Source organism: Anser anser, assembly GCF_964211835.1.
Source record: "Anser anser genome assembly, chromosome: 1".
NCBI lineage: Eukaryota > Metazoa > Chordata > Aves > Anseriformes > Anatidae > Anser > Anser anser.
The window spans coordinates 152,033,347-152,045,088 of NC_139720.1; the positions used below are offsets into that span (position 1 = coordinate 152,033,347).

The 11,742-nt window shown below is 37.7% G+C and overlaps 1 long non-coding RNA gene across 4 annotated transcripts in view; it reads left to right on the forward strand.

The window, feature by feature from the left end:
- Nucleotides 1-11,358, forward strand: part of LOC310892737 — a 58,342-nt gene extending 46,984 nt beyond the window's left edge. For 3 of the 4 annotated variants that reach the window (XR_014578352.1, XR_014578353.1, XR_014578354.1), the window contains 3 exons: nt 5,017-5,094; nt 6,838-6,893; nt 8,080-9,149. This is a non-coding gene — a long non-coding RNA (uncharacterized lncRNA). Of the gene's footprint in view, nt 1-5,016; nt 5,095-6,837; nt 6,894-8,079; nt 9,150-10,163 lie in introns of those variants that run through there. The other variant, XR_014578355.1, reaches the window with a different exon arrangement.
- The last annotated feature ends 384 nt before the right edge of the window (nt 11,359-11,742 follow it).

The following is an 11,742-nucleotide window of genomic DNA, read 5'->3' on the forward strand; positions in this document are numbered from 1 at the left end:
GGGTGTCACCTGTAGCTCTCAGGACAGGGATAGTCTTCTTCTATCTCCAATTGTATGAAGTAGTCTTTGGACAAAATATAAAATGAACATTTTTCAGTATATTAAGTAACTCCGGGACTCTCATCTCATTTCTAGCCACAAAGATACAGACTAATGAACTTGTTGCCTTGTTGGTTCAGTTAATCTTTCATTACATTATGGGAAATTGAACTACTTGAGTTGGAAGGGGTAAGAAGGTTCTGTTTCTCCTTTTGAGAAGCCTGGTATTTTGTCTGCTGGCTACAGCCAGTAGAGCTTTCTTATAAAACACGCTGAAAGAACGGGGCATGCAGTGTGATTTATTCCTGTTATACTGCACAAGTAATCTCCCAGTTATTTTTTGATGCTGAATTTAGAAGCGTTACACATCACCAGTGAAGTAACATGGATGCACAGGCAGGATCCCACACTAAGCTATCTGGTAGTAGGCAGTAGTTGAGCAAAGGGATGGATCCCACTGCTTCCTACATAAGATTATGTAGGACGAACTTTATGCATAGGCAAAACAAATGGTAGCCTGGGACAGCATGTTGGAGGAGGGGTTGCAAGTTCATCATCAGCTGGAGAGGATGTCTGGGGAGTCTCATATCGGTGATACCAGACTGTGACTGCCCAGTACCACCTGAGCTGCTCTTCCAGCAGGATGAGCCCAGCTGTAGAACCTAAGTAACACCAGCACTTGAAATTTTACCTCTGCGCTGAAGGCTTCCACCCATACAGTCAGTGGCTCCATCTCTGAGGGACCAAATGAGAAGGAGGGAGCCAGTCCCCCCTCTTTTTACTAATCCTATGGCAGCACTGTGTTTGCTTGGTGGGAAAAGGGCAGCATTGCTCAGCATTACTCAGCGTGAGTGAACCAGACAGCGAAGCTTGCTGAGTGGCTGCTAGTGCCTGTGGGAGCTTCCCTATGACTTTCACAGCTAAATTTTACCATAAGTTATTTTGTTGATAAAGGATGGCAACACTTGGTATTGTTTACATTGCTGAGAAACCCTGAGTGAACCCTGAAACTATTTTCATTAAAGGGCCGAGCATGTTTTGGTAGCTCTGTTGTTACAACTGTGTTTACATCGTATAAATATCTGTAAAAGCCAATGCCACAGGCTTCCAGATCTGTTGCTTCTAGTGTAAGACTGCAGTGGAAACTCCAGATACATAGTCATGCAGGATATCTAAAAGAGAATATTGGTAAAGGATGAAGTAGCTAACAGTTTTGAATGCAATGAACCTTTTCTCTGCTGCCTGTGCTCCACATTTTCCTGAGATCTGTTACATTTGATTCTTTTTTACTCAGGCAAAGAAGGTGAGAAGACCATGCTCCCCTCTTGCTCTTGCCCAATGCAGATGACTCTGGTGGCTGTATAGCAATGCCAGCTTGGCTTGGAGGGGGATTTGCTTTGGGAATCTTCAACATGGATTTTGACTAATGCTCTTTACAAATGAACATGCTGCCCTGGCTTTTGTCCAAGGCTTGCATCTGTATTTGTTGTTTTGTATGTTGGAAAACAGGAAACAGTCCTTCAGTATGTATGTGTGTGTATCTACTTTATATCTGTGGATATGCATATATAAAATACATACAAATGTGCGTTTTTTTTTTTTTTGTATATGCATGTATATATTGTACAGTGGCTGATCCTAAGAGGAAAACATCCCATTGGAAATGATAGCTTGTTGTCAGACACCTTAGTATCTCATATCTAAGCCACTGAAACTGCTAGACAGCATGTCCTTGGTGCTCCCTGATAACTTTCAACTGATACATTTCAAAAGCATCTTACTTACTGACACCCTGGAGCTGTTGAGATGTTGTATAGGTGACAAAAGGTGTCAAGGCAAATCTGAGCTGCCAGTGAGCCCGCTGAATAATCACAGGTTGCCAAAACATATTGTTTCATTAAACTGGAGGACAATCAGACCTAAGATAATTTTTTATGTGGTTTCAGTGTTCCAGCTTCTCTTTCTATGGCGACTGGCCAGTACTTCCAGTACAAAATGTACAATGTTCTGTCAGGACCAGGGACATTGCTTTGGCAAGCTACACAAAGGGGGCAAGACAGATCTGGCTTACTGCATAGTTTTAAAAAGCCACTTGGGTTGTTAATTCCATCCTTTTTTAACCTAGCTTCAGCCAGCTGGTATAATAAAAGAGGGAGAGTAAGAGTTGGACCTTTCCACACTCATGGGATATTGCTTCTTTTAGAAAAAACAAATACCTGAGACACATCTGTGAGCTGAGCCAATCTGTCCTTTCCTGCATGCCTTTCTAAGTGGTATGCACAGTGAAAAACACAAAGCTGCAGGAATAGCAGGAATCTAGCTATTCCCAAGGAACTGTATTGGTCTCTGATTGCTGCAGCTGTTCAAATGATTCAGGTACTGAGAAAGTCATGACTCACAGTGCTGTTACTGGATCAGCCCAGTCTCCCTAAAGGTGAGTGTCTGCCTTGCTGGGTATGATTTCTCTAGGAGAAGTATTATGTACAATATAAGGAAGATAGCACAGGATGTGTGTGGGTGTTACAGATGGCACAGGAGTATGTATACAGGGCTGGAACACATGGAGTCTTGGGGTTTGCTATACCATATTTAACAAGAGAAAAAAAAAAGTCTCTCTGCATGAATGGTCCTGAAGCTGCAGCTTTGGCTCTGAACCCTTGCTCTCCAATGTGCTTCATCTTCAAAGCTGGAAATAAAGGGAATGTAGTCCTCATCTTTATCAAAATCTGTTTTCAAAACCTATTTTAAAAGCCTAGGTGTTGTAGCAGCAAGGTTGTGGATTATTCAAGTGATGTAGCATATGTTCATGGCATTAGTAACTCTCCTGGTGGAATCACAATCTTGTGAGTAACTCTCTTGGTGGAACCACAATGCTGTGATGAGTATTTTTATTCACTTGAATCAACTGCTCAAATTAATAAGTTGTATAAGATTAAGAGCCTTCCTTAATAAAGAAAATCAAAGAAACAAAACCACCACCACCAATAAAAAACCTCAGAAAAGTATTTTCTTAACTGTCCCTCTGAAAAGAAAGTACAATTTCCTTGGACAATAAATATCCACAAAGGCCTTCCAATAGTCTTTTAACAGTCTTTAAACAGTGTTCAAATATTCACAAAATACGTCTAAATAAGAATTTCTTAGGAAAACAAAACACTTTAAAATGTTATTGCAAAACATAGGACAGAATTCAGTGGCTAAGGTACAGATGTACAGATGTGTAATGCTGATGGGTACCTGAGACATCCACATGGGGCTGGAAGATATGGCAAATAGAGAAGACTTATAGTTGACCCAAAACCTTCTGGAGAGCATGGGGAGTACTTTAATTTTTTTTTTAATTTTATTTATTTATTTATTTATTTTTTTGGTACCTGGCTGTTTTTAGGCCACTTAACTCCACTTCTGGGTTCAGCTGGTATGGACCATCTCACCAATCCATGTCTGGCTTGTGGTGTGCTACAAACAGCTTGCAGAAAACTTGCTCTAGTCTTATGCTGTGCAGCCCATCCTTTTCCCTAGACATTGTGCTCACTAGGATTGCACCCTTGGCTCCAGATTTCATTTTTGCTTAGGTTTCCATCTACACTTTCAGTTCTTCCTTTTGCTAAAATAGACAGACTGCGAGGAGGCATTTGAATTCTTTAAAAAGTCTGGTAGGAATTTTGGTCACTGGAGAAGTCAGCAAAGTAGTTGGTGGGATGCTGGAATGGCATGGGGTTTTGTCAGTTTTTAACAGAAGTTTGGCTACTGTGTGTGATTTGTGTGTGAAAAGGTTACTCAGGTTACAATTCATCCAGGCTTTCTTTTTATGCCCATGTGAGACAAAATGCAACACCAGTACCTCATCTGGAAAGCTTGAGCTCTGCTCCTGACTGTCCAGGGCTTATAAAAGTGAGCACAAATGTTAAGTGACCTAGATATCTGTCTGCTGCTGTGAACTGGAGCTGTCTCTGGGAGTCTGGCAGTGGGAGAAACTGTTCTGCTCTATAATGAATGACTGGGGGCATGACATTTAATCAAACAGGTTAATCAAACACTATAACTGTGCATGTTTTTCTTTCAAACTGTAGGAAAGAGTCCAAGGAGTCCAAACAAGTAAATAAAATAAAGCTATCTGGAAGCTTTTCCTGGCCTGATCTAGTCTACCCAGACCTGTCTAGGAAGCTCCTGTTCAATACAGAAAAGAGATCTGGGCACTTGTGTCCAAAACATAATCCTTTTGCATATGTTGGGATATGCTCAAATTCCACCTTACAAGTGTCTAATTATGCTTATTTCTTCTGCTTACAGCTCTATATTGTATGGGTAGTTTAGTGGATTCAGGTTTTTGAAAATGAATGCCCTCATTTTTTATTTTTTTAAAATTATTTTTATTACAACAGTGTTGCTTTTTACTAAATAAATGTTACAAAGATGCTCAATCTCTCTCTGGTTACTGAGATTCAAAAGAAACCATAAGACTCACTGAAGAACTGAATATTCAGTGGATTTTCCTACTGCTCCTTGTACCAAACACTTCATCTCATCGTTTTCTCTGAGGAGATATACTGTGCGATTCACTGAAGTCATTCACAACATTTTATATTGACTCACACCTTCGCAAATTGTATGAAAATTCATGCAGTGTCAGAATTAGACAGTGATCCTTAATGCTTCCTCTAGAACTACTTTTGGCATTTTATAAATGGATTTAAGATTCTAGAGTAATTCATGTGAAAAACCTATTAAGCTAGTATTTTAAAAATACAAATTTGCTGATAATGTTTTTCTTTCTACAAACACAGGAACTTGTATATATAATGATCTCTCTACTATTTTAAAATAATGTAAAGTCTGGAATTATCTGTTAAAGTCCATTATATTTAATATTGTTTAAAATGTCTATTACATAAATAAGACCCAATTTGACTCTACATTTATTTTCAATACGAGGACTATACGAGGTTTTAATCTGCTATTACTTTTTTTTTTCAGGTGGCACCCTTTCCTCTGTTTATGAAAGGAAGACTTTGTAAACAACTTTTAAATAATTTGCAATGTAGCAAACTACAGGTAATCTTTGCTGCCAAAAAATAAGATTTTAAATAAGTGAAATATGTCTAAAATCTCTGGAAAAAATAGTTTTTCTTTTTAAAAGACAGAATTTTCAGAAATAATTGTCTTATCTGAAAGAAAACTGAGCTATAATATTAAAGTGTTAGGTGTTTTCAAATGCAGTAAGTTTTGTGGAAGCAATATTCAAAAAAAAGCCCATAGAAACCTTTAGAATCAAACATTTTCAACTGCAGTATTTGAGAAAAAATGTTAGGGAACTTCCTGTCAGTTCTCTTTCTGGTTAATAATAAATGTTCTTCAAAGTGTTCCACAGTATTTTATTACAAATTAATTCATATTTTGTTATTTTATTAAAAAAAAATTCTTTTAACTCATTCTCTGTGGAGTTCTCCACTTTGAATTAGGCCCATCCCATTCCTGCATAGGACTCATTAAAAAGGATTATTTAAGTCACAGTTATTTCATACAATGTTGTAGCAAATCCTAAAACGTTTGAAAAAAGGAGTCTCCCGTAGTAACAACAGGGAATGTGGAGAGCAACATTTGATATTATAATTGCCAGTGTAATATTTTGACTGAAGTTGTGCACGTCAGGCAGCATCCTTATCAAGGCACAGTCAAGAAATGATGTTGCCTCTAAGGGTAAGCAATAGCTGTAGCCTGATCCATCGGGGCTACACAAAGAGGGGAAAGGGATGAATTCACTGTGTGTGTTTCTGACATATCCCACACCTTTCTGAGCCTGTGTAAGGGCTGTTTGGGGTGGCTCACTGTGTCAGCAACATGCTTTTCTCTTTCGATTGGAGTTTTGATAAGCACAGGTCCTGAAGGATTGTATAATGCTGACACTACCAATCACCCTCTCCCTCTCTGCCCATAAAACCTAAGAAAGAAGCTGAAAATGTTTAAGGGCTGTTCTTTGTAAATATAATGCTCTTGATTTAAATTACTATATATATATTTTTTTCTCAGCCAGCTAACACAAACCATGCAAAATATCAGTATGCTGAGTAGTTCTTTTTTGAGGGTCAAATTTGGGAATTAGATGAATCCAGAATATGTGAATAAAATGAACACTTTAGGGGCTGTAGCTTTAAATGTGTTATTTTAAAGAAAAATTCACTCCTATAATATAAGCTCATATACCAAGTGCTGGCTACTAATGAATCATTAATGTTGATTTACTTTTTCCTCTCTCTCCTTGAGGCTATATAAAAATGATTCTGGCCCCTAAATGAAGTCACTGCAAAGTATTATTAATTTGGGGAGAAGATAAACCTCTTGTTTCAAAAGGCCATTATAATTGCTTTCTGAAGAAAAAGGAAAAAGCAATATCAACCAGTTAATGAAAAGCAAAGCAAAAAGCCTTCCATAAGTAACAGTGGACCACTTGAAAGGAAAACAAAGAAGGTTCACATTTTCAATGCATAATTATCAGGGGGGTGTCACTGAAAAAAACTAGAAGGCAAAAGTACACTGCATATACTAAGCATGATGTAGTGAACACTAGTCTTCCCTGCCTACTCTCTTGTTTCTATATTTGTCATGATGAATTGAAAAGAAGTTTCTGTGTATGTTCCTATTTCTAAAACTTAAAATGTCTTAAAATCAGATAACAGTGACCAGAATAATCATAGTATCAATGTTTCCTATCCTGAACAACCACAGGCCTCTTTTTTTCATTCCTTCCCATTGTTCTCCTCATCCTTTTGCTAATCATGTCTTGACATATATCTGAAGCCCAGAGGGAGAAAGGGACAGGCACCGAGGACAGAAGGGCTGGACAGAACTGGAAGGTGGGTGTAACTGAGTCACACCATGTGGGAGAAAATCTTATGCACTGGCTGTAGCCAAAGAGGGAGGTGACACAGGTTGATTCATGTTTGAAACTCTTCAGGTTGGCACAGGTTTGTGGGACACACACAGAGTAATTCTGATGTTGATTGAAATGCCACTGTATTGCTTAAAAAAGAAATAAAGGCACTGATAGCTTTTCAGAATAAGAGAAGCACATGTAATGTATCAAATTCTGTGCTGTGACTTTTGTCTTATATTCAGTTTGGAATAAACAGATGGAGATCTTGCTGCTTCTGTAACCTGACATTTTCAGTGAACTGAAGTTTCTTCAGAAAAAAAAGCATGAACTGCAACAGCTGTCACTTTGCAGAGATCGAGTGATTGAGAACCTCATAGAGCTTTGCCAGATAGATCCTGATGCATCACTGATGCCTTTTCCATTATAACAGATAGTTGCCATCAGAAATGATATACAACCAAGAGGCAACATTTCACGTCCCGGATAACTGTGTTTCATTTGAGGGATGTGGCACCAGTTATTTAGTGAATATAGGCACAGGCAGCCCTTTTCGCCTACCCATGTCTGAACTTCGATTTTTGAAAGGCAATTTTAATATTTATCTTTAAGATTATAATTTATCCAAAGGGTGACAGACTGACATGTATTTTAATGCTGTTCGTATGAAAATGTATTAATGCAAACTGATATCCTCAAAATGTAACTGAAGCTGTTGGATGTCACCTTAATTGTTTCAATTAGGCTTTGTATACCCTGCCGTTGTGAAATAACCATGCTGCAAAGCTTTCAAAGAGATGTTTTCAACAATGTGTAAAGAAGTAAATCAAAGCACAGTTTTTATGCACTTCATGTTAAAGGAATTTTACTTGAACATTTACAGCTTTTATATTGTAAAAAATTTAATGACAATGATTGTCCTCTTCTATCTAAGAGGTTTTGTATCAAAGGAAGAGCCTTAATAGATCTGGTGCAGCCACTGCAGTAATAGACAGCAAAATATATCTTGTGATTCTAAACAGACACCACCCCGGGGAAAAAGAAAAAAAAAAGTAAAAAAAAAAAAAAGTAAAACTAAATCAAAACTTTGGAAAAAAATATAAACAAAAGCCATTGTGGGTTACTGGTAACTAATGAAATGAGTGTGTCCATCTTTCTTCCTGTTTTAGGAGCTCAGGACAGTGACGGAAGTGAAGACACCCAGGCTGTCAAGTAAGATGTTTGGGAGATTTGTCACTTGCCCAGTGTCATTAATAAACATCTCACTTGAGTCAAAGACGAGACTAACTGCTTGTTTACAGCTGTTTACTGTCTAGTGAATCTTGGATTAGAAACCTAGATTTTGAGGAATTTTTCTGCAGATTAGACTCTCATTGGAAAGGGGAACAAATGAGCAGAGGTTAGTCCTTATATTCAGTGTCAATTTTTTTTCCTTTCAATATCTTGGTCTTTTCAGTAGTTTTATTTCTTTGTACTCTCTGTTGCACCATAGGGGAGGAGACTGGTGAGGCTGAGGGGTGGGGATAGGAAGGTGGGTAAGAGAGTTTGTAGATAATATGCACAATTGTGAGTCATGCACAGAGAAATTTAGGAGAGAGTTTGTCATGAATAACTTGAGTTAAGTGACTCCATAAAATTTGAGGTTACAGCTGAAATAGGATGTATTCACATACCTATATGATTCCACATAAGCTTCCACACCTGCTATAGATCTACATGCAGCATTTGATTCAGGTTCATTACTGATGTATTGGGTGTGCTTTTTAAACTTCAGGGCAAAATGCCTCTGCTACATGCCATGGAATGAAAATGCATATGTTTCCAGTTACTAAAGGTGACAGCCAGTTTTGTGCAAAACAGTCTTTTATTTAACCACCGAAAAACTATACAACTGTCATAAATCTTTTTGAAATGGTATTGTATTAATTTCTGATAATATCCACCTTATCATTGTTTTCACTTTATGCTGCCTTAGCCCTTTCCTGTGTATTATGTAATAAGAATGTTTGATATTCATATTAAGTCTTTATGTTGCTGGATGTGAAAGTCTTGTTTTCAAAAGATTAATGATGGCCCCTTGATTCTTCTTAGTACTCCCTCCGTGAAGATCTACACTTTCATGTACACATCTTGCCTTTCTTTCCTTTACTTAAAATGATATATCAAACACAAGGGCAACAGGAGAGGTTTCTCAGTTCTACTTATTTCAGTATTAATTTTTCTCCTCCCCTCCCCTCCCCTCCCCTCCCCTCCCCTCCCCTTCCCTCCTATAGTCCTTTTCCCTCTTCTACAGCTGACAGTTCTTTTCACTGCAGAAGGTAGCTCCCTAACCTTATCCCGCAATTTATATAAACACTATTTTTTTAAAAAATAAAAAAGCTCTAAATAGTTTCTAAATCTTTTTAGCTTTAGAACTATCAAAGCTGTTTCTCATTTCCACAGCTTAAAGGATGACATCCTTTTTCTGTTTGATTTGGGAGTGCTACGAACAAAGCTGGGTACTGCAGTATTTTGACATATTGCTCCAATAAATGAATTGTACCAAGAGAAGAGAAGGGAGGAGGGAGAAAGTCGACATCTTCAATTTTATTTTATTTTTTTTTGGTGAATAAGTTATCTGTCTAGGCTACTGTGGATATTTCTTTTTTTTTTTTTTTCTTTTTCCTCCCCTGGGAAGATTTATTCCTTTAAACCCTTGTTAAACCCTTCTTAAACAATATTGCAGCAGTGATGTGTAGAGGGATTGATGTTGAAAGGTGTCATGACTTCTGTAGAAAATCTTGAATTTGGTCGTCTCCAGGCCTTTACTATATGGCTCATAAATAGTTCACTTTTTCATATTCTTTTTTTCTTTTCTGCTTTTTATGCTGATTTGTTATTTGATATTGATCCCCTTCTTATATATGCCTATGGCAGTATTTTACCTTTGAGAGTGACAAAGGAAGACGATTCATCAACTAAGATCCATATGTCAAGGTGTTTAAAATACAACTGACTACACCTGCAGCTGTTAGTGGCAGTAGTGGGATTCTGACAAAGATATTTTGTGATGAGTTACAATAACAGTGAAAATAATGCCTACTATAGAGAAAGCTAAGGGAAAGGTTGTCATGTTTCTGGGGAAAAGGGGAGTAGAGGCAATAAAAGTGATTATAAACATATCTCTAAAATTACCCAGTTGATAAAGATACAAAAACTATGGTTGATCCTAAAGATGTTGAACAAGATATTCATGCTTTTGTGCTATATTCAGTTGATAAGGAGCAGAACTATATGTCATACTTCTGAAAGAAGATTCACGAGGGTAAATTTAGTTCGCCATCACCAGTTACAAGTGGCAGACAAATCAAGATGTTACTTTACAAGCCAGCCAAACCCTGAAGCTCCTGAGCAGTTCAGGAGTGAATCCATGCCAAGATTCTGCATATAACCAGTGGCAGTACTGGGCTAGTAAAAGGCCAGCAGGAAGAAGGCAGAATGATTGCTGTTAGTCTACCCATCAGTGGCCTTGCCCAGTCTAACTCTGTTCTTTACTGGATTATGGTGTCTTGTGGAAATGACAGGACCTGCATGTGACCAACATTCAAGACTTCCTCAGCTCTGTTGAGAATGTTGTATGTATCTTATGGCCATGTGTTTATTTTTGGTATGAAGTTTACACCACCATGAAGAATATCAGAATAAAGATGATTCACTTCAGAAGGTATACCTTCACTTATTAAGAACATATTCAGGTGAGCTGGAAACTTTAAAAAAAGTAATTACAGAGAGAATGAAGAGCTGGAATAACTGAGGACTGTCAACCGAGCAAAACAGACACAGAACAAATAGTAATTGGTACAAAAGCTGAGGGACAAAAAGCGACATGAATGAATAATGTCAAATGGGCTATGGTAGGTCTAGTGTTGACACTCTATGTTGCATTGGCAGAGCTCAAAGAAAGGAGGACTTCTGCAGGCTTGAATTGAAGTGTTATGGCTTTTGCAGGAACTGTTGAATCTGGCCTCCGCCTAGACATTTTTATGGTCTCTATAGGGGTCACTGAATGTAGGATGTGAAACTGATGAATTCACTTCTGTTTCCTGGGTGAGTGCTTTAACTCAGGCTGTAACACAAGAAACGTGTTTAAAGAAAATGAATGTATATTCTGTATTTGGTATTCAGCTGTCTGGTTTTAGTGTTAAGTACACTCAGAGCACATTGCACTCAATATCACAGGGTCCTGGATACAAAGAAATCTCATTTGTGAGTTGCAGATTTCTATGGGAAGAAATTTAGAGTCAGATGTTCAGGCCAGCTAAGATGGGGGGACCAGTAACAGAATTTCATATGCTTAAGTAAATTTAGGTTGAAAAATACTAGATGACAAAAAAGGATTGAATCTAATGGATTGTTTTTTTTTTTTTTTAATGGGTTTCTCTCTGATAATTAAACATTTAGAAACCAATTAAAATAAAATGTATGATTCTTCTTTGTAAAGCTCACCTCAAAGAGTCCTATCATAAGGGCATGTTGGAAGTTGGAGGGATATTGATTTAGTTTGAAAAGGAGAAACATAAGTTCCCAAGGAAGGAGAACAGAATAGGGTTATGACAGAAAACACTTGTGAATTATTCCAAAATCATGGACAAGGAGAAAAAGGGAAGAGTATTTGCAGAAATATTCATGTGAAGTTTTATTTGGGAAGAACTGACCAGGTTACCTTTGCCATTAATGTTTAGAAGCATGTTCTGAGTACCAGGTAAGTGACCCATGGTATTTCTTGCCAGAATAGCCTTTGGGTTTCAGATTAATGTAGTTAACCATGTGATGTATCTTCTGACAGAAAGGTG